Source organism: Dipodomys spectabilis, unplaced genomic scaffold, assembly GCF_019054845.1.
Source record: "Dipodomys spectabilis isolate Male_0828 unplaced genomic scaffold, ASM1905484v1 ptg000558l, whole genome shotgun sequence".
Classification (NCBI taxonomy): Eukaryota; Metazoa; Chordata; class Mammalia; order Rodentia; family Heteromyidae; genus Dipodomys; species Dipodomys spectabilis.
The window spans coordinates 676,971-701,501 of NW_024871235.1; the positions used below are offsets into that span (position 1 = coordinate 676,971).

The 24,531-nt window shown below is 35.7% G+C and overlaps 1 pseudogene; it reads left to right on the forward strand.

The window, feature by feature from the left end:
- Positions 1 to 14,104: 14,104 nt before the first annotated feature.
- On the forward strand, positions 14,105 to 14,217 carry LOC122100075 (annotated as a pseudogene).
- Positions 14,218 to 24,531: the final 10,314 nt, after the last annotated feature.

Below are 24,531 nucleotides of genomic sequence, written 5' to 3' on the forward strand. Positions count from 1 at the left end.
AATATTGACATGCTGAAACTAAACCAAGATGAGTTAAATCATTTTAACAGGCCCATATCAAGTATTGACGTAGAAACAGCAATTAGAGTCCTCCCATCTAAGAAAAGCCCAGGACCAGATGGTTTTACAGCAGATTTCTACAAGGCATTCAAAGCACAGCTCACACAAATACTCCTCCAACTCTTCAATGAAATTGAACGAGAAAGTTCACAACCGAACTCATTCTATGAAGCCATCATAACCCTCATCCCAAAACCAGGCAGGGACTCATCAAAGAAAGAGAACTATAGACCCCACCTTGCAAATCTTTCTTGGTTTCTTTCCTTCCTTCCTTTTTAGTGCTGGGGATTGAACCCAGGGCCCTGTGCATATTAAGGAAGTTCCATAATACCAAGCAATATGGTCATTTCAATCGCTCCAATTTCACTCTTCAATTAACTGGTACCTTGTTCCTGATACTTTACGTTCCTTGATCATAATATTTAGAGATTACTGCACTTCATAAGATTTTCTTCATTTTACAGAATATTTGTTTTCTCCCTTCCTATGTATCAAGATACTGAGCAATAAAGATTTTCTTGAACTCCCCAGGCAGAGTTCATGGCTCATCATCAGGTTCTATTTTACCATGTATATCATTATATTATTAGATTTATAATAACAACTCACTTAAATAATTGTTTCTCTTCTTCAGTCTACTGGTAGATCCATGTCCAATCCTACCTTTTATATAAACAGGAATAGAATTTTTCTCGTCTTATTTTCCACTTTTTGACATGGTGCAAATTTTCCTGATCGTGTAGAATTGTTTTTATCCATGAATATTTTTTCAGGATATTTCTGCATATTGTGCATAATACACTAAAGAGATTTCCAGCCAAAGAAAACAACTCAGAATTCTAGAGATTAATGACTGTACTCTGGGTTCTTGTGCACTTGGCACTGGATTTGGCATCTCAGTGTTACAGCAATATATATATATATACATATATATATGTATATAGATACATATATATATGTATATATATATGTATATATTTATATATATTGAAAGTTGCTTTCTTTTTGGTTTCCCATTTTCAGCTGTATGAAGCATTTAAGGTGCATAGCAAGTTAACCATGGAAATATTAGCTGGTAATCTTTTTTAAAATATTTTTATTGTAAAGAAACTGTATAGAGGGTTTACAGGGTTCAGTTACAGCATGGTAATGAGTACATTTCCTGTCGAGCATTGTTACCCCATCCTCTGTTTTCCCCCTACATTCCCTTCCCTCCTTACTTCCCCAACTCCTCCTTCCCCCTACCCTGAAGTTGTGAAGTTAGTTTTCAACATAGTTTATTGTACTTCTCATTGTTACAATTGGTCAACCTGTATCCTTGTTTCAGCATTTTGTTGTTTCCCTTCCCCTTCCCAAATTAGAAAAATGTATATACATGATGTAGAGAACTGGAATCAAATGCAGTGACAACAGAGGATATGTGAGCTATTAATCTTTAACTTTCAAATTCAAAAACAAAAATAAGCAATGAATGATAAAATTTGTTCATAAGGGAACCCTCAGCCTTCCGTTTGATACTCTGATTCTTCCATTAAAATAAAATATTGTTAAAATCAAGTTCTGATCCAGGCTAAAATGCTAATACAGGTGGAAATGATGACGTTGAGTTGGTTTTAGTTAAATATGCCTTCCTATTAATGAAATACATGGAAAATGTTTTTACAAAAACTGGATGATAGCAAGAGGGATTTTCGACAAAAGCATTATAATGGGTAAGGTGTGTAAAAGTTACAAAACTGGAACTGCATGCTGGGAAAAATATAAACTTTTTGGGGAGGAGTAACGTACTGTTTTAGATGAGCCAAGTTAATATAGACCATTATGTAACAAGAAATTTTGTATTTGGTTCTTTCTAACAACTAGCAGATACTTATCTAATTATAAAAAATAAATACTAGAATGAAAAATCCAAATGAACTTTAATGATGCATTTAATATTTTGGAGACAACAAAATTTTCAGTGTTAGGGACAGTTTAATTAATTATGGAATTTATAAGCACTAGACTCCCATGCAATCATTGTAAGTGATGTTCTTAGAATAGTATGAAAATTCTAAGGATAGGAAATATATGAATGATATAATGAGATGAAAAGTCAACTTATAAAGTAGGCTCACACCTGTAATCTTACCTACTCACAAGGGTGAGATTTGAATATTATGGTTCAAAGCCAGCCCCCAGAGGAATATCCATTTAACCACCAAAATGACAGAAATGGGCCTGTGGCTAGTGCTGTGGGAAAAAAAAAGCAAAGAACAGTGTGTAGGCCCTGGATTCAAGCTCCAGTTTGGGCAATAAACAAATGAATAATCAAACAAATATATGACCCCAAATTTTAGGAAAATATGCATATGCATATATGCATGGCAGAGGGGTCTAATCGTGGTGTTCCAGTGTTTACATTGTGGAGTTCAAGGATGGGAACATCACAAACATTTAATTAAAGAAAATCAAATGTAACAATATGTTGGAAATGATTTGTACAACTTTGGAGGGATTGAGAGAATGAAGGAAAGAGGAAGAAAAATGAGGGAGAGGGTAACAAGTTAGATAAGAAATGTTATCACTACCTTACTTGTGTAACTGTAACCCCTCTGTACATCACCTTGACAATAATATTAAAATAAAAAATAAAAACAAAACAAAAGCTTTTATTTATATCATTATATTTAAAAGTATACTTTAAAAGAGTTATAGGCATGTTTTAAATTTCTAATGCATTGCCCCACTGTACTGGAGTATACTGGAATATGTGGAGAATTACTTACACATGAGTCCATGAGTAAGGACCGTAAAAGAATTCCATAAAGAAATGTCAACATGGACCAAAGGTTCCTACCCATAATACCTTCCTTCTATAGCAAATCCACATAATTTAATCATTTAAAGACAAATGTTGAACTAACGTCTCCATTTGTAGAAATACATACTTGTGACAAGGATGGAAAAAGCACTGAGACCCAAAGTGAATGATGCACAATTTTAAGGAAGATTCCATAGATAAAGGAATGTGTCCCACACACTTCCAACTGTAAATCTGGGAAAGTCAGTCATCTTTGTCATACTAATAAAAACCACAAAAAAGCTAACTGTGGGATTCAAAAAGATTGCATGAGAACAAGTGTTCATTGTGACAGCACAGTAAATTCAGTGCAAATTACTATGTCTCTCTTTCCTTGCCTTATTCCCACCTCATTCTTGAATTTTGAGGGTGAGATTCTGGGGACCCAGTTCCCTTTGGTCTAGTAATTAATGAAAGTGAACAGGTGATTGGAGATACAATTTCTTCACATAGTTCTTAGATTCTCATTTTTTATTAAGCTTACGGAGAAATAATGGGATTGCGAAACACAGAAAGTCTTAACTTTTCCACTAATTTCTAAAATGTCTGCTGTAAGAACAACAAAATTAACGAAAGAAACAACTCAGAAACCATATAAAGATATTTGTGGTGTATTGATACCAGGAGAAATTGAAATGTCACATATAAATATCAAATTACATTTACAAAGCACAAACTCTAATTCTTCACTGAGCTAATGTGATAATTACACATTTATATTTTCCAACAAAATCACCATTGAGAATACCACAGTCAATTTCAATCACAGAAGCAAAGCTGCAAAGAACTGCTAAAATTTTTACCTATTCTTTCCTGGAGTTGAGAGGGTTGATTCTGCTGACGTTGACTGTTTGATCCTCTTCCTCCTCACAAATAAGTGTGCCTATGTAGAACAATTTATACCTATATCTTAACTTCATGGGTGTCTAGCCTTTCTGGTTGGATCTTCAGTCTGAGTACCACCTACGGAGCATATATAGTTTATGAACATGGACCATGCCTTAACAAACTAAAACATGCTCTAAAACAGTTCTAATAGAAACATCTGTGATAATGGAAATATTCTATATATGCATTGTCTAACAGACTAGCCACTGGCTATATGTGGCTAATGAATCTTAAATGTGAATAGTGTCTGAAAAATTAATTCTTCCAATTTTAGTTAAATGAAATTTTAAATAATAAGATTCATCTACTCACTGTTAACTGAACAGCTCAGTTTCCAAATAAGGAAGCTGAAGTTCTCACAAAGATGATGATAAAATATAATCCAAGTGAAGAATTTTCCATTAGATACTAACTGAATGCCTGTGAATTATCTGAGTTTTCCTGCCTTATAGAATTCAGCCATCACTCACCTAGATTGACAGCTGGGAGGAAAGGGGTGGGAGATAAACACAAGCTACTTGGGATACTGAAAATTGCTCCTTGAAGATGAGGGTTATGCATGAATCTTTTCTATATTTAGTAGACAGCAAAGTGTGTGGAATCCTGAAGGTAGAAAAATAATGATTGTATTTCAATCAAACAGGTGCTCTTTTTTATCAAAATGGGAGAGAAGTCAGACAGGTGAATTCTATAAATATACAAACAATATAGAGAAAATTTGCTACATTCTATTCCATGATAGGCCCTGGCATAAACGTTGGCACTCTGTACATACTCTGTAAATATTCACACACTAAAAAACAGAAATGTAATCTTTTATTACTGTTAAAATACATACAATATCTTCATAATATATATTTGTGGGCCTATTTTTTCCTTAATTTCTTCCACACCTACATTAAGAAATGCCTCTAAGAAAAAAGCTTCTAGATGTGTTAAATTTGAATTCCATCTATTTATTTTGTTGAATTGTATTCTAGATAGGACTGAGGGATTAGGGCTAGAAAAATAATAAGTATTCTCAACAAATTGTCATGCCTCCTTTTTAAGGGGAGCTAAACGTTTATTAGGAGAAATATATATATTGGTCTTAGTAGCTAGGAACATTCAAGAAACAAAAGAAAAAAAACAATTCCACGGCAGACTCAAGTGTTTGCATATCTTCAAGTGAACACTAGCTGCTCTATATTCCATAGTATATTTGCAAGCTTTTTCTAAGCTATTGTCATTCTCCCGAGTAAAGTTCAAGCATGCCCATTGCTCATTAGAAAGATGGAAATTGCTCAAACTCAGAACCCATTGTTTGTATAGGCTTCACATGGCTATCTTTACTTCACTCAGTGGCACTGAGGGATGGGAGCTACACTTGTAATATATAAATATACACATACACACATATCTCACTGGCTTTCACTATTACTGTAAAAATTAAGTCCTTTTTGTCTCTGACCCAAGAGCATCATAAATCGTCTAGCATCCATTAAAGTGTGACAAGTTCATTATTAACTTGCATGTAGGTTAAATCTCTAGCATCACACAATTCTAAATACTCATATGAAGAAAAATATATACCTAGAGTTTTGGTGTGCTTCTATATTATGAAGCTCTCAATTTTCATCTTATTTGCCCGGAGGAGGCAAAAATGCTTGATAGGAAATGTACTCATTACCTTGTCACGTAACTGTAACCCCTTTGTACAGTATTCTTACAATCAAAAATGTACAAAAAGGAAAAAAAAGAAATTGGACGTCACATATTTCCATTAAAACTAAATTTAAGGCCTGTAATTCTACAGGTTTTTAAGGACCAAATAAGTTGTGGATATGCCCCAAGGCCTTTACGAAAAGCTAATGGAGAGAGATACAAAAGTGGCAGTAGGTAGGTGACCAGAGCATAATTATGTAGCTGTACTTCACTGTTACCATAGCAGGAGTCCAAAATAGTATGATGGTTCGTAGTTACAGGACCTGAAGACATACTGGAAACTGACATCAATGAAGGGTCATTCATTATAGGAAAACATAAATCAGAATGCACCAAAGGTTGCAATCAACAGTGTCCAAAAAAGCAACACAGAATGGGATAAAGTTATTGCACGTATATATTTGATAAGTGGTTCACATCAAGAATATATAAAAAACATCATTGCAATGACACACAACCTGACTTTACAATGTGCAAAGAACTAAGATGTTTCTCCAGAGAAGACAAAGTGTTAACAAGCCCACGAAGAAGGTGTTTAACATCACTAATCACTACGAAAGTGTAAGTCAAAATAATGAAGAAAATTACCACTTCATATGAATTAGGTAGGATAACTACAAAAAATAAAGTAACAATACTGCCAAAAGTGTGGTAAAATTGGAACCGTTCTATGGGAAACAGAATGGCATCTTTTCAAACAATTAAAAACAGGATTATTCATACCTGTAATCCTAACCACTCAGGACAGGAGCCTGAAATCCAAGGATCACGGTTCATAGCCAGCCTGGGCAGAAAACTGGAAGTGGATCTGTGTTTTGGGAAAGTTCAGGGACAGTGACTTGGCCCTGAGTTCAAGACCCATGACAAAAAAATTTAAAAAAAAAAGAAAGAAAAGAGAGTTTTCATGTGATCCAGTGATTCCATTTCTGGGCATATACTTTAAACATCTAAAAGCAAGGTCTGGAAGAGATCTTGTACACTCATAGTCATTTTGTACAATACTCAAAACATGGAGGCAATCCAGTGGCCATCAACAAATGAATAGCTAAAGCAAATGTGGTTTAAACATACAGTGGTATATTATTTCAACTTTAAAAAGAATTATGGGGCTGGGAAGGTGGCTCAGTGGTAGAGCGCTTGCCTTGCATGCATGAGGCTCTAGGTTCGATTCCTCAGCACCACATAAGCAAAAAGAAAAAAGCCGGAAGTGGCGCTGTGGCTCAAGTGGTAGAGTGCTAGCCTTGAGATGAAGAGCTGAGGGACAGCGCCCAGGCCCAGAGTTCAGGCCCCACGACCGGACCCCCCCCCAAAAAAAAAGAATTATGTTGTGACATATGCTATATTATGGATGAAACTTTGGAACACTGCTAAGTGAAATAAGCCAGTCATAAAAAGATCAAGTATTACATGATTCTACTTATATCAGTAGTTACATAGAACAGTCATTGATAGAGACAGGAAGCAAAATCATACTTGATGCATACCTTGAAGCAGAGGAGAGGTGGAAAATTGTTTTAATGAATAAAGAATTTGAATCTTGGAGGATGTAAAGAGTGTGGACATTGAGATTGTACAATACTGTAAATGTACTTATTACTACTATGTTGTATTCTTACAATGATTAATAAAACTTTGGAGAGAATTATGAAGGGGTTAAGCATAATCATGGTACATTGTATGCCTATGTGGATATATCAAAATGAAAAATACACTTATTTAAGTAGGTAATGCTAATAGAATTTTAAAAAGACAATAAATTTTAAGTTAAGTGTGCAAGTTTAAGTCAGAGGGCTTTGCTTCTTCAAAACAGCAATTTAGAAATCTAATTTCTCTGTCAACATAGTGTTGGTGGGACATTACAATGTACAGTGCCCTGTGAGTAACAAGTGGTTATGTGCTACTCAGAGGGAGTTAAATCACTACATCTGGGTAGTTATGGATAAAAGGTAATGGTTGGAACTGGCTCCAACTTGGTGAGGATGAATGATGCTGCAAATATTACACACCCTTTTCACATGAAGCTTTAGGTGCTAACACATGGCTTTTTCTGACTATGGTCAAGGGAGTGTCCCTCTACTTCCCATCCAATCAAAAGTGTTTTTTGTGCTTGTGCTCTGAGATGGGGCATCCAATAAGAAAAAATTCCATACTCATCCTCTGAGACTAGGAAACCAATTATGAGACACTATGTCCCTCTTTTCACTGGGGAGTCTGTTTCACTGCTTTGTGTTTGCTTTGAGGAAGAGACTGTTGCACTGCTCTCTTTTTGCTTTGAAGAAAAACTGCTTTAAAAACTGTTCTGCTTTCTAATTCTTTAAAGAAAACAAACCCGAGACTTAGACAATAGTGCTATTCTGAAGATGTTGCGGGGAGGGAAGCCTTGACTTTCAGCTTTGAGACTAGATTTAGAATTTGATAACTTAGTTGCTGTGGTTTCAGATTAATCTGAACCAGGCTAATATCTGTATTTTTTCAATTCTTCTAACTAGAATCTCTGAAGTATTAAGAAAAAACAAAACAAACAAACAAATAAAAAACAACAAGAACTTGATATTAGGCTAACAAAGGCTCCAGAAATTCTCAGATTTCTTTTTTTTTCTTGTATGAATCTAATGAAAAGTTCATGCAGCAAACTAGCATGTTTAAGGTGTTACATTCTGTAGAATGTGGTTTCTTTTCTTCCTCTTATTCTGAGATAGAAATTGATCTATTCTAAAGCCAGAGGATATGTTTTCTTCACAAGCTGACCAGGTTCGCTGAATTTTGCTTTCTTAAAAATTGCTTAACTGCTGTAAGAGGGAATTGAAGACTGCTAGGCAGGAGGGATTGAGTGTGATATGTGGGAAGTGTTCTCATACTCTGCATCTAGAGAGCTAGAAAATATGATGATCTGCTCGCAGCCTCAAGCAATTCAGAAAGTGGCTTGCATTTTCTAAAACCTAAATCCAAACTTTCACCTTCTCCTTCCCACCAAGAATTCCCCCTCAGGCTTCTTCTTACCATAGTGTCTTGGCAGCTTAGAACTGCTTTACCTCAGAAATGTGGCATCAAAAGTGTGCCCTGTGGTCAGCCAAGCAGCTGGTATCTGACTGATTCATCTATGGCTCTTAAAATCCTGCAGCTCAATCTGTGCTCTGTGCTCAGAGTTCAGTAAGCGTGCTTAAATCCATAGCTACGTGCTTCCAGAGAGCAGACTTTCCTCTTTCTATTAGCAGTAGGAACACAAGTACAGACAGGTTCTTTATAATGAAGCAGCCACACATAGCTGTTGGTTTCATAACCACTTGCTGAGGAGAGTTTCCTAAGGGAACCAAGGCAATATGCAAATAAGGTGTTTTCACCTGGAAGCTCATAAGCCTCCATTCCAAAAAGGGAGCTGCTTATAATAAATTCTGTCTGGGAATGGACTGTGTAGGAGTTAGAATAATCTTTTTCTCTGAAAATGATGGAATTAAGGGAAAGTATTGACTAAGCATAATCATCTTCCAAAAAGCTATATAACTAAAGTATATCCTGTTACTAAAATCGTTCTAGGGACTTGAGGAATAGTTTAACTCATAAAGCACAAGTTGAGTAAGAATTTTCTAACAATTTCTGGCCTGGGTGTCCTGGTTTAGTGGATTGCTCTGATATGGTTAACCCCTTTCAAAATAACCAGCTGAGCTTCAAAAGAGCCAATAGAGCAAGATTGTGAACACAACTTGTGATCAATACCAGAAGTAGTAACTCATTAGGGGTATAATCTGGGCAGACTTCCTACTCATACTGGTTGCTTTCTGTCAATAACATGCTTTTTAACAGAACTAAACATTGCCATGCTAAGTTCCTTTCAAATTGGTGGTCTTTCTTGGGATATTGGGTTACAGTAGGGGAGTATTCCCAACAATGTGGGGACTAGTCCAGGATCCATGTTATGCAAGGGGGATGTAGGGAGACCCTCAGGAGAAGACACATCCTGAGTTGTTGAGATAGCTCAAGGTTGGGTTAAACACCATCCGTTGAGGTAAAGGATGGAAAGTGTATCAGCAATTTCAGGAAAGGGTCCAAGGAAGCACCTCAATAAAAAGTAATGTCATGCATCACCCATGAGAGGAAAAATTGGACTAGAGCATACTACCTGGTTGGTTGGGGATTTTTCTGTGCTGAGTGTGTCTTAGGCACAAAGAGAACTTGAGTCTCGATGTGTGTTTTCATTCTCTGGCCCAAGAATAAAAATGGGCCAGCTGGAGGAATCCATTGTTGAGAAATCTCCAGTAATGGGAGAGTTAAATATGAGAAGGGTGCACAAGAAACTTACAAAAGGGAGGATTACGTGCACCAAAAACTGAAATCACAACAGACCTGCTGAAATGGGGAATAAGAATTCTAGGCCTAAGGAACCCAAGAAAAATTATCTAAGGACCTGCTTCTGATAATCCATTGGGAGAATGTGGACAGAGGTCTGAGAACACTATTAAATAATGTATGATTTTCATTATGGAGCACCATAATGTGCACTTCTCCAAACAAAAACTTGTTATGAATATGTGCTTGCATGTGTGTGTTTTAAATCTTATATCCTGAAAGGGGAATTCAAAAAGTCCTACCCACTAAACTCCCTCAGCTGCCCACTTTAAGTCTGAAGCCTGGATTGATCCTCTAGCTGATCCAAGGATGCAAGGCTTTGAACCTTAGTTTAAGAAGTTGATTTTTATTTTTGAGCTCTAATTTTATTTTATTTTTTTTAATTTTAATTTTTATTTTTTGTGAACATACTGTACAGAGGGGTTACAATTACATGGGCAAGATAATGAGTACATTTCTTATCAAGCATTGCAGCCTCCTCCTTTGTTTATCCTTCACATCCCTTCCCAGCCTCCCCCTGCCTCCCCCCACCCAATCCCCCCCCCGCCCCCCGCACCAAATTTGTAAAGTTCGTTTTTGACATGACAACTTGTACTGCTCATAGTTGCATTGGGTCCACCTGTATCCTTAAACGACGAGTTTTTCCCAATCTCCTCCACAAATTATACCGACATCAAATATAGTGAAAGCAGGGGTTATACTGTCGTGGAGGGACATACAAAGTTACAAAGAAATAATCTTATAAATGAGTTAGAAACAAATGCATGAAAGAAAAAAAACATTTAAATACATATCTAAGGGTTCATTTTCCTAACATTACATTATCTGATCTTTCCTGTTTGACTCATACATATACTAGATATTGCAAATAAGGGAAACCATGGGACCTATGTTTCTTTGGGTTTGGCTTGCTTCACTTAATATAATTTTTTCCCAGCCTTTCCATTTCCTAACAAATGGGGAAATGTCATTCTTTCTGATAGAGGCATAGAATTCCATTGTGTATATATACCACATTTTCTTGATCCATTTATCTACTGAGGGACATCAGGGTTGGTTCCATATCTTAGCTATGGTAAATAATGCTGCAATAAACATAGCTGTGCTGGAAGCTTTAGTGTGGTCTTGTTTGTAAACATTTGAGTAAATGCCCAAAAGTGGGATTGCTTGGTCATAGGGGAGCTCTATGTGGAGTCTTTTGAGGAACCTCCATATTACTTTCCAAAGTGGTTGAACAAGTTTACACTCCCACCAACAATGAAGTAAGGTTCCCTTCTGTCCAAATCCCCTCAAGCATCTGTTGTTGTTAGAGTTCTTGATTATAGCCATTCTAACTGGGGTGAGGTGGTATTTCAATGTTGTTTTGATTTGCATTTCTTTTATGGCTAGGGAGGTTGAGCATTTCTTCATGTGTCTATTGGCCATACTTCCTTCTTCTTCAGAGAAGTTTCTCTTCAAGTCTTTAGCCCACTTATTTATTGGGCAGTTGTTTCTTTGAGGATTTGTTGTTGGGGGATTTAATTTTTTGTGTTCCAAGTATATTTTAGATATGAGACCCTTGTCCCTTTTATGGCTAGTGAAGATCTTCTCCCAATCCGTAGGTTTTCTATTGATCTGGCTAGTTATGTCCTTTGCCATGTAGAAGCTCTGCAACTTCATGCAATCCCATTTGTCCAACCTTTCTTTGATTTGTTGTGTTTCCGGGTCTCTATTAAGAAAATTTCGGCCTGAGCCAAGGAGGCCTAGGGTTTCTCCTATTCCATTCTGTAAGGTTTTCAGAGTGTTTGCTTTGACTCCGAGGTCTTTGATCCATTTGGAGTTGATTCTGGTGCAGTGTGATATATAAGGATCTAGTTTTAGTCTTCTACAAGTAGTTAACTAATTTTGCCAGTACCATTTACTGAAGAGGCTGTCTTTCTTCCATTCTATTATTTTAGCTTCCTTATCAAAGATTAGTTGGCTATAGGTCTGTAGGTTCATTTCTGGGTTTTCAATTCTATTCCATTGGTCCTAAGGTCTGTTCTTATGCCAGTACCAAGCTGTTTTGATTACTATGGCTTTATAGTAGAGTTTGAAATTTGGTATTGATATTCCACCAGCAGTGTTCTTTCCATTGAGGAGCGTTTTTGCTATTCGAGGTCTTTTATTGTTCCATATGAATTTTTGGATTGCCTCTTCTTTTTCCTTGAAGAATGAGGTTGGAATTTTGATAGGAATTGCATTGAATTTGTAGATAGCCTTGGGAAGTATTGCCATTTTCACGATATTGATCTTTCCATTCCAGGAGCATGGGAGGTTTTGCCATTTTCTAAGTTCTGTTTTGATTTCCTTTTTCAAGATTTTAAAGTTTTCATCATAGAGGTCCTTCACTTCTTTGGTTAAATTAATTCCTAGGTATTTTATTTTTTGAGGGGCTTTTGCAAATGGACTTCCCTAAATTCAGCCACACTTTTCTCATTGTTGGCATACAGAAAAGCCATTGATTTTGGGGGGTTAATTTTATATCGTGCTACTTTGCCAAAGTTTTGAATCAGCTTGAGTAATTTGGTAGTGGAGTCTATGGGATTCTTTAAATACAAGATCATGTCATGTGCAAAGAGGGAGAGTTTTATTTCTTCTTTCCCTATTTGGATCTCCTTTATGTTTACATCTTGTCTTATTGTTGAGATCTAATTTTAATGTTCACTTGGTAAACTAAATCCTCTATATCTTTGTCTCTGAGTAAATACGCATCAACATGAAATATAAAGTGATTTTGATAAAAAATAAAAATAACTCAGAAGAAATTATAAATGCAAAAACAATCTTCACAGAAGCAAACTCCCAGAGATATTTCATGACTTTGACAAGGATAAAGTAGGTAAAGTTAGTATTAATTTAGAAGTATGGCAATGCACAAAAACATCAAAAATACTCATATATTTCATTATATAATCCAAAGTAGAAAGCAAATGTTTTTTAGATGATTTTTTAAAACCCAGTCTTTCAGGTACTGGGAAGGTGGCTCAATGGTAGAGTGCCTGCCTTGCATGCATGAGGCCTTGGGTTTGATTTCTCAGCATCATATTAGCAGAAAAAGATGGAAGTGGTGCTGTGGCTCAAGTATTATCACTAGCCTTGAGCTGAGGGACAGCACCCAGGCCCCAGAGTTCCAGCCCCATGACCAACAAAATAAAAATAAAAATAAAAAACAAAACAAAACACAGTCTCTCACTTTTGTGACCTCAACTCTGTAATAACTCTGCTTCAGCCTAGGGCTAATATTTTAGGTGTGGACATTTATCAACACTCCTGAATCAGACTCTACTTAATCATTTTTTAAATACATATTTTGTTCTTAATTTTCCTCTTTATAAATTCACATGCACCTATAAAAAACGGTGTGGCCATCCCAGTAACCTTCTCAAAGTACCTCCTAATGACAACTTACAAAAAGTTCTATTATATTACAACAAGGAAAACAATGCTACAAATAAAGAAAACCAATAATTAAATATTAACGAATAATAAAATAAAAAACAAAACAATTACCAGTGTTTTCAGTATTTGAAGTGTACTACAAATTAGATTTTATTATTGTCATATTTCTTTACATTTAACACTGGCTAAGATTATGATGTTCAACAAAAATTTTATAGGCTATGAGTAGTGTTTAAAGTCACCCACTAAGATTACCATTTATAGTTCATCTCATAATTTGTATATGGCTTATATCATCATTTGTTCCTCACTAACATATAAAGTAAGGAAGGCCTACAGTTTTAACAGAAACTGTGTAGTTAACATAGTCAACTCTTTATTCTGCTCCTTTACACAAAGACTTTGCAACTTCTCATTAGTAAAGTTTCTATAAACTCTGAAATGTACATACTTAGTAGTATTTATCTGCTACCATAAATCTTAAATACTTTATAGAAAAGTATTATGACCTGTCATACAGTCCCAGTTTTGGCATATATAAGCAAATATCCAAAAGTAAATATATTTAAAACATTAAAACTTTTAACAAACCTTAACACTTGCTGCAGTGTTCATTATGACAGGTCCCTTGTATAGAATAATTGATTTCCTCCTCCTACACATCTCTTGAACAACAAATATCTGGATTAATTTGTTTTTGACATGTAAATCTTGACTTTATTCTTAAATGTGTACTTATGTAAGAAGTACATGGTTCTCAAATTTCACAACAATTCTTTTAAACTTACTTTTTGTTGATTTGTCTAGTTTAAAAAATCAACTACAATTTATATATTAAAATGTTCTGTGCTCAATTCAGCATCATATACACTAACATTTAAATGATACAGAGAAGATTAGCATGGCCCCTGCCCAAAGATGACAGGCAAATTCCTGAAGAATTCCATCGCCCAATTTGTTAGGAAATGGAAAGACTTGGAAAAAAAATTATTAAGTGAAGTAAGCCAAGTCTAAAGAAACATAGGTCCCATGGTTTCTCTAATTTTCAATAACTAATATATGTCTGGGATAAGCAGAAAAGGTCAAAAGTTATGTGTATATGACCAGATAAGATTATGTTAAGGGCCGGGCGCTGGTGGCTCACGCCTGAAATCCTAGCTACTCAAGAGGCTGAGATCTGAGGATCGCGGTTCAAAGCCAGCCCCGGCAGGAGAGACCATGAGACTCCTATCTAAAATAAACCACCAGGAAACCGGAAGTGGCGCTGTAGCTCAAGTGGTAGAGCGCTAGCCTTGAGCTGAAGAGCTGAGGGACAGCACCCAGGCCCAGAGTTCAAGCCCCACGACCGACCAAAACAAACAAACAAAAAAGCTAAAAAAAAAAAAAGATTATGTCAAGGGAAATGAACCCCAAGTTAGGGACACAAGTGGTTTTTTTTTTTTTTCTTGATATCGTTTCTCATGTACTTGTAACGTGCAGTGTGTTATTTTTGTTTTTGTTTCTTTATATGTTCCTCCCCCATGCTATAACACCTGTTTTCACTGTATTTGAAGTTGGTGTGCCTACTTCTTGTATATATTTTCCTCTAATTTTCTGAGGGGAAGGAAAAAAAAATCCTTAAATAGGGATACAGGTTGACCCATTGTAACAATGAGATGCACAAGACACTATATTGTAAAGTGAATTTTACAATTGAGGCGGGGAAAGGGAGGAGGTTAATGGACTTGTGGAGGTGGGAGGGAAGGGATGGTAGGGAACCAATAAAGGAGGAGGTAACAATACTTCTTAGGAAATGTACTCATTACCTTGCACATGTAAGTGTTACCCCTCTGTACAGTATTTTTACAATAAGAAAGTAAAATTGTTCTGAGATGGAAGAGTTTATTTCCTTTATTTTACTCATATAATATCGTTAGCAAAGAAATTCATGAAAAACTCCAATATGAAGGTATTTTGAATAAATATGTGTGTGAACGCACGCATGTGCTCAAGCATTTGCATGTGTGTTGGTGTGCTCAGAGTTTGAAATCAGGGCTTCAAGGTCTTGCTAGGCCTTTTCTCTCTAGATTGGTGAGCTACTAAATGAGCTACATCTCCATTCTTGGCCCTTTGCAGGTTCATTAAAATTTTTGAAAAATAATCTCATGAATTTATTTTGCCCTGATTTGCTTCCAACTTTTATCCACAGATCTCAGGCTCCTGAGTAGATATCCCAAGTAGTTAGGATTATAGGTATGACAAACCAGCAAAGGCTTTCAGAATAACGTTAAAAGTAGAAGAAAATTTACTTCAGAGGGGCATGTTTTAGCATCTCCAATTTTAAAGCATTTTGGAGTTATTATTTATGATTTTTTATTTTTGGATACTTATAAGACAGTAGGTGATTATATTGAAAAGTTTTAGTACTTTTTAAAAAGGATACTGTAATTGTGGGACAGAAGATATTTGCCTCTCTTTGGACCTCAATGTATAAGCTCAGTTCTGTGCATGATAACCCAATGTCACCAACACAATCTGTGCTGAAGGCAAATGTGACAGAAAACAATCACCATGGGCAATATTTAGTATGCTATTATTTCTTGGACAATATGAATATTGAATTGAGAGTGTCATAGAATGGAGAGATTTTATCTACCTTTTGTGTATTGCTGGAAGACTTCCGGAAACTTTGACTCATTTCCTTCCTCACTGTGTGTGTCTTTAGGCCATGCACTTACTGCCTTTAATTACAATTTTTCCCAACACTAAAATGGTAATAACATTAGCATTATAGCAAATGTTATATTAACAATTAAGGGAATAAAACTTGTGAAATACTTAACATAAACTTCTAGGAATGAGCTTTGAGTTTAGCCAGCAGTCTTTTTAAAATACTAAATAGAATGTGATAAGTAGTACAGAAACCATTACAGGTAGTGAGCAACCAGAAGTAATATCTATTGATCATGCTGCTTCCAAGGAAGCTAGGTGGATAACTTCTCATGCTGTAAATTAAACTGGTTATCTTATGTCTTGATAGTGTAAAAATGTGCAAAACTGATAAAACATAAAAGTATCTGAGCAGTATAATGTGTTTTACAACATTTAAGTTACATCGCAAAGATAAAGAAGACATAGAAAAATAAATTCTTTTTTTGTTGTCCTATCATAGGTCCTTAGAAGGATGAACTCTTTCCTCATTCTTTTACAGGCATCATTGGATGAGAGGAACTGTAAATTTTTTTGTTTGCTTCCTTCCATTTATTCTTCAGTTTGAAATCTGAGCTACTTGAGACTGAAACAAACCAAGGGAAATTAGACAAACAGGCTTTGGAAAGAGCAATCAATGTAAAATAAATAAACTACAGCCTTGTAACAGTTCTAACTAAATTGAGTTATATAGTGTCAGTTGTTAACAGAAAATGATTTAAGCAATACCATGTTATTGAAAACTGAAAAATGTTAGGAGTTGCTGCATTTTTTTTCTTTTCTACTACCTCGAATTAATTATTGATCTGGTTTAGCGAGATTAAAGATGAGATTAACCAGAAACTGGATTAAAAATGGACAAAAGGTCTGAATATACATGTTCTCCATAAAGCCCTGAAAATTGCCTGTGGGTTTACAGAGTTATGTTTAATACAACATCTATGCTGCCTTAATGGATTTTGAGCAGAAGTTATTAGAGAAATATAACTCAAAATTTCTATGATACAACTTCATAACTATTATAACTCATCAAAAAATCAATGGAACCAGTTATGGTGGTAAAGGCTTGTGATTCCAAGCATTTAGGAGGTTGGATTTAAGTCTAAGGCCAGTTTAGGGTACTGCAGATAGTTAAAACCTGCCCTTTATTACCTTTGAATAAAAGGCAATAATGTTGGTGAGAGTGTGGAGAAAAGGAAATTTTCTACACTATTGGTCAAAAAACAGATTAATATTCTCATTATAGAAAGTAGTATGCAAGTTTCTAAAGAAATCCAAAGTTGAGATATCATCTGACCCACCAATCATGTGATTATTTCTCTCTGGGTAACTCGTAAATATATCTGTAGTTCATTGTTATTCACATTATTCACAAGAGCAGCAAAGATATAAGTCAATGTACAGTGTTCAACTACAGAATAATAAAGCAACTGTGGTACATGCACAAATATCTTTTTCTGTTTCATCCTTAAAATAACAAGAGACTGCTCCCATTAGCCACAACTTACAATGACCTGAAAGATGTATTCGAAATGAAGAAAAGTGTTGTGTTCTGATCTTTGTAAACACACACACACACATACACACACACACACACACACACACACACACACACACACACACACACACACCAACCTCAAATATTAAGACAGAATTTTTTGTTTTAAAGTAAAGCAAAGTGGAACTTCTCAGGCATTTTGTTCACAATGTAGAAGATACTAGATATACAGTATGAGGTATATGGTTGAAATGTACAACATGAGGATACAGGGGACAACAATGGCCTTACATAAGAATGAAGCTAAGTAAGTAGGAGTTGTTCTTCCTAGTAGGGGTTGCTCTTTTAGTTGTTCTCCTTTCAGTAATGGATAAGATGAATGTAATTCTTTCAATATACCTGCTAGTTTACAGAAATGATAACAAACAATATAGCAATAATGTTGCACGCTCAACATAGAAAAACCTGTCAAATTAAAATACATGAGATTATCCTTGATGTAAACTAATCATTACAAATAAGGAAAACCATGGGAACTATGTTTCTTTAAGTCTGGCTTATTTCACTTAATATGATGTTTTCCAAGACCTTCCATTTCCTTACAAATGAGGTGGTATCTTTTTTTCTGATGGAAGCATAGTATGTGTGTGTATGTGTGTATGTGAGTGTGTGTGTCATTTTCTTGATCCATTCATCTACTGAGGGGCATCAGGGTTGATTCCATATCTTAGCTATGGTAAATATTACTGTGATAACCATAATTGTGCTGGTAGCTTTAGTGTGGCTTTGTTTGTGGTCATCTGGTTAAATGTCCAGAAGTGGGATTACTGGGTCTGAGGGAGCATTATTGTGTACATCAAGGATAATCTTAGTAGGTGAGTAGAATAGCTCAATAGCTATGTACATATGACCGTACAAGGTGATTCTAAGTGAAATGAACTCCAAGACATGTTCTTTGTTGTTGTTGTTCTTAATGTACTACGTGATTTATTTTTATCCTTTTGTGTTTTCCCCACCTATGGTTTATCCCCTGTAGTCACTGTATTTGATTTTGATACCTGGGGTATTTTAAATATGTTGATCTGAACTGGGGAAGGGGAAGGACAAAAACAAAATAGTGAGACAAAGGACAAAGGGAAAATCTATGCAACAGTAATATTCACAAAACAATAGGTTGGAAACGATCTCGCAAGGTGCGTTGGGAGGGAAGAGGGAGAAAAATGGGTGAAGAGGTAACAAATTAGAAAACAAATTAATTCATTACCTTAATTATGTAACTATAACCCCTCTGTACATTACCTTGACAACAAAATTTAAATAAAAAATAAAATATAATATATGAGAGCAGCAATACAGTCGGTGGCACTAGGGGAAATTCTGAACTATACAAAAAAAGTAGAACAGCTGTGGAGAGCAGCAATTTGATTTTAATGTAGGAAGTAATAAACTAGCATACAGATTTTCAGCCTCATGTCAGTCACAAAAAAGGAAAACAAAATGCATAATCAACAAACCAATAGAGATAAAATAGAAAACTAAACATTTGAGGTGAAGAGATGACATGGATCAAGAATAACAAATGACACAATTAGAAAACATTAACAAGATGGTAAGTTTAAAAAACATTACCCATAATTATATTAAATGTTGTTTACATCACAATTTGTTAGAACTATAATTCAAATCACAGTTTAATAGTATATCATTTTAATAATAGTTTATTTGTTATTGATTACTTCATATTGAATGTTTAATATATAATTTTACTTTCTGCGGGTATAGAAAAGAAAAAAGTGAAACTAATTTTAATAAATTAATATAATAATTCAAAGTGTATCCTACACTCAGCACTCATCTTAACATGAAAAAATAAATTATTGCACATGACTCTTGGTATTAGGTGGAAGGGACCACACATTACAGGAGGGTATGACTCCTCTAATCTAGCTTAAATTGTGGAAATTTGAATTTTACATGCATGTTTAATTCCTGTCTAGGTGACATCTAAAACATATACAATCCTATACACGAGGAGTATTTCAGATGGTACTTAAAAGTCACATTCATTAATTAAATTTTTATTATTTTGTACCAAATAAATATTTAAAGAGAGACTGAATTTCTGAGTAGATGATGGTGTATATGTGCCAGATTATTCATATTGAGGCTTTTATATTTCTGACATTGTTTCTAGAGTCGGATTTAATTTTCCATAAGGGGTTAAGTGCACTATATTGGATATATGAAAGTAAACTGAATGTTTATTCCATTAATCCTTTGCCACTTGTCTAATCCTAATATAATTTATCCATGTGTATGAAGTAATGAAAATAACAACAGATAAAAGCAAGATAAATCAATCTGTAGTAGGCAACTATTTTCATCTTTATTTTCATAGTTAGTCCTCTTTTACACTACAGAATATTCTTGGGAAAATGTGCTCCAGGCTGGCCACAACTGCAGAATATTATGGTTTCATGTATCATAAGGTAAGGAAGGAAGGGGACCTTCCTTCTAAAAGTCTGCTCCATGGGATGTGATCTGCTTCATGGTGCTGAATTGGAAATGAACAATGTTCACTGTCAACCTTGAAAAGCCATCTTGATAGACCATTTCTATAAGTGGTTACAGAGGATTATTGATGGCTTTGCAAGGATGCTAGATTGCCTCATTTTGAGACAATTAACAGGAATTTAGTCAGCTGTTTTTTGTATCTTTAGGAGAAAAACCCATTGACTCTAGGTCAGGGGATCACTGCAACCCAGAGAAGCAACTACCTTGAATAGTAATCCTAGACCTCTAAAACAAAAAAATACCACACAAAACAAACAAACGGCTGGGAAGGTAGCTCAGTGGTAGAGCGCATGCCTTGCATGCCAGAGACCCTGGGTTCGATTCCTCAGCACCACATAAGCAAAAAGAAAAAAGCCGGAAGTGGCACTGTAGCTCAAGTGGTAGAGCGCTAGCCTTGAGCTCAAGAGCTGAGGTACAGCGCCCAGGCCCAGAGTTCAGGCCCCATGACCGGACCCAAAAAATAAAAAACTCCAGTAAGCACAGCCAGTCAGGTCTGATCACAGCCTAAATGAAGTCAAGCAAAAAACAGAAACTGAAAGTCATTTAGCTGATAAATAATATATTTTTTATGATGCAGACTCAAAGGAGACTGCAGAGAGTGTGTCAGAAAGACTGAACAGAGAGACTAAAATTGATCACATAAAGATTAGAAAGTAGAATTCCTTGTAGAACAAATAAATCATAGAAAGCCTATGCATGTAAGAACAAGACAGAAAACCAAATTCTAGAAATGCACATTTTCTTAGAGGTCAGCTTAATGAATTATCAATGGAAATCTTTGAATTCTTAAATATTTGACATCATGTGGGAGAAGGTTGAAGAGAATGAAAATGTCATCAGTCACATTAAGAAGTAATCAAGCAAAGATTTGTTATAAAAAGAGAAAACAATTATTCCAAAAGTGGGAATCATTTGTTTTGATGTAAAAGTTCTTGATTTAGGTGCTAGCAATTTCCATACAATTGTTCAGTCCCACAGCTGAGTTGATACTGACTGCAGTATTCCTGCATGTAGGAAAAGAGAAAATTTACAAATATCTGATGAAATGAGTTGAAGGTGAAGTGTTCTAATAGTGATATCTGAGATTTAGACACAAGTGAAGAGGTGGATTTTCTTTTCTAAAAATCCTCCATTTTTAGCCTGGTGCCAATGGCTCACAGCTGTAATCCTAGTTACTCATGAAGCTGACATCTGAGGATTGCAGTTCAAAGACAGCCTGGGCAAGAAAGTCCCTGAGACTCTTATCTCCATTTAACCACCAAAAACCAGAAGTGACACTGTGGCTCAAGAGACAGAGTACCCACCTTGAGTTGAAGAGTTCAGGGACAGTGCCCATGCCTAGACTTCAAGCCCCTCAAACAACAACAACAACAACAACAACAAAATCTCCCTTTTCTTGGACTGCCAACATCTTTTCCTAATATTCAACAAAGAAGCCATTCTGTCACCCACTACCTTTAAGTCCTATGCTAGTTACTGCATAGAATGATTTGGTATTTATATCAAAGGGTTCATATTTGTGGAAACAAATGCCAGCAGTAGTAACTTGTTTTCCAGTCCTTGAACTCTGGACCTGGGCACTGAACATGGTTATACTTGTAGCTTTCATGTGAGCTTGTTTGTTAATTTTTGGATTACTGCCCATGAGGGGAATTACAGGGTCTTAAGGGAGATATATATTTACTCTTTTCAGGAAACTCCATACTGCATTCCACAGTGTTTGAACAATTTAATTTCCAGCCAACAGTGTAATAGAGTTCCCAATTGGCTGCATCCATGCCAGCATTTGCTATTGTTAGCTTTCTTCATAATGACCGTTCTAACTGGGAAGAGGTAAAACCTGTCTTGTTTACTTGTAGATACCATAACTGAATGAATCCATGAAACCTATATTATTCTGTCTGCATTCCTTTCTCTTTTTTCTTAGTAGAATTTTCCTAAACCTTTTATTTTTCTTAAGACTGGTAAAAAGTTATCCTTTCTAATGAGTGAATAGAATCCCATGGTGTCTGTGTGTGTATGTGTGTGTGTGTGTGTGTGTGTGTGTGTGTGTGTGTGTAAGATGACTATAGGTCCATGAGTTCATTTCTAAACCTTCTGTTTCATCTGTAATTTTGTAATTCCATATTAAATTTGAATTACTTTCTCGAATGCATTGAAGAATATTGTTGGGATTATGATAAGTATTGCATTGTTCATAGTTTGGGGGCAGTATTGTAGTTTTCACTATATTAATTCTTCCAACCAGGAGCATTGAAAGACTTTCCATTTACTTGAATCTCCTTCAGTTTCCCTTTTTATATTTTTAAAGTTTTCACAGTAAAGGTTAAATTAATTAATTCCCAGTTTTGTTGTTGTTCTTTTGTTTTGTTTAGATTTGTTTTTATTTTGAAGCTAATACATATGAGGTTGTTTTTTGGATTTCAGCCTAGTTCCCATTGTTGGTAACACAGAAAAACTACTGATTCTTGTGGGCTATATACCGTGCTACATTGCCAAAGGTTAACATCACTTTTACTATCTTAAGGCAGGAAGCTATAGGGTCATTTCATCTGTAAAAAGGGATAGGTTTACTTCTTCCCTATTTGAATCCTCTTTATGTTTTTCTCTTCCCTATTGCTTTTGCTAGATAGTCCACTACCATATTGAAGAGTAGTAGAGAAAGTGGACATCCTTTTCTCATTCCTGATTTTAATGTCTTCATACTTCCACTGTTACGTAATTGCTAATTATCACTATCATATACATATTCAGTAGTATACTGAGGAACGTTCAATGCATTCCTAGATTCTCATAACTTTTTAATCATAAAGGGGTATTGGAGGTTGTTAAAAGCTATTTCTACTTCCATATAGACGATAACATGTTTCTTGTCCCGGCTTCCGCTGATGGTTTGTATTATGTTTAGTGACAAGAATATTGAATCCAATTGTATCCTAGGCTGTATCCTATTTGATCATACAATATGATTTTTTTGTTACTGGCAGAAATTGGTTGGTGAGAATGTTTTAAGAAGTTCTGTATCAATGCTTATCAAAGAACTGATTTCATAGTTCTCTTTCTTTGGTGAGTCCCTGTGTGATTTGGGGAAGAGTCTAAATCTAGCCTCATAGAATGTGTTTTGATAATTCCATTTCCCTTTCTATTCCATTGAAGAGTTAGTTCTAAGTATTGTAAGTTCTTTGCAGGCCTTAATTTCATGGTAAATTCATTGAGTCCTAGATTTTTCTGCAATGGAAAGTGGTTTATTGACATTTCATTTTCATTACTTCTTATGTGTTACTTCTTGGTTCAGATCAAGTACAGGAAAGCATGAATTTCTCCAGGATTCTCCAGGTGATTGGCATACAGTTTTCAAAGTAGTCTCTTATAAACTTCTTAATTTTTTCTTATTTATGTTGTGATGTCTCATTTTTGTCTCTAATTTTCTCTATTTGGGTGAGTTCTCTTATTTTTTTGGGGGGGGGATTTTATATTATGAAGGTGATATACTGAGGGGTGGGTTATAGTTACATAAGTAATGAGTACATTTTGGGGGGGGGTCTGGTCATGGGGCCTGAACTCTGGGCCTGGGCGCTGTCCCTCAGCTCTTCAGTTCAAGGCTAGTTTGAGCCACAGGGCCACTTCTGGCTTTTTTCTTTTTGCTTATGTGGTGCTAAGGAATCGAACCCAGGGCCTCAGGCATGCAAGGCAAGCAATCTACCACTGAGCCACCTTCCCACCCCCATGAGTACATTTTTTAACAGTATTACCCCTTCCACATTTTGTCCTCCTTCCCCCAACCCTGACATCCTACTCCCCCAAAGTTGTAAAGTCCATTTCTAACATATCGCCTGTATATCACTGTTGCTTTGGTTACAAAATAATTTTGCAGGTTTTGGCAAACACACAAATTGCCCACCACCTCCCCTGGTAAACTAGGTTTAAAGTCACTAAGTCATGTAAATGGATAATGCCGCACTCATTATTCTGGACAACATCTTCAGGTTGTTTGATGCTTTAATTTGTTGTGGTTGTTGGTGGTGGTAGGAGGGCCTGATCTCTGGGTCAGGGCACTTTCCCTTATGAGATCTTCAGCTCAAGGCTAGTGCTCTACCACTTGAGCCAAAGAGCCATTTCCAGTTTTTTTCTGCTTATGTGGTGCTGAGGAATTAAACCTAGGACCCTCATGCATGCAAGAGAAGCACTCTACTACTGAATCTCTTTCCCAGCCCTAATGCTTTAATTCTTTAAATTTTATTTTCTTTTTGTCAGTCATGAGTTTTAATCTCAGGACCTGGGTGTAAACATATCCCTGAGTTCTTCAGCTCAATAGGAGCCCTCTACCACTTGAGCCACAGTGTCACTTTTTGTTTTCAGATAAGCGTCTTTCAGACTTTTCTGTCAGGGTTTGCCTTGAACCATGAATTTTTAAATTATATTTCTTTAATGTGTTTATTGGACTATTACAGTTTATCTGAAATTTAAATTTTTCTGTAAACCTTTGTCTTCAAGTAATCCAATACCATTAAAT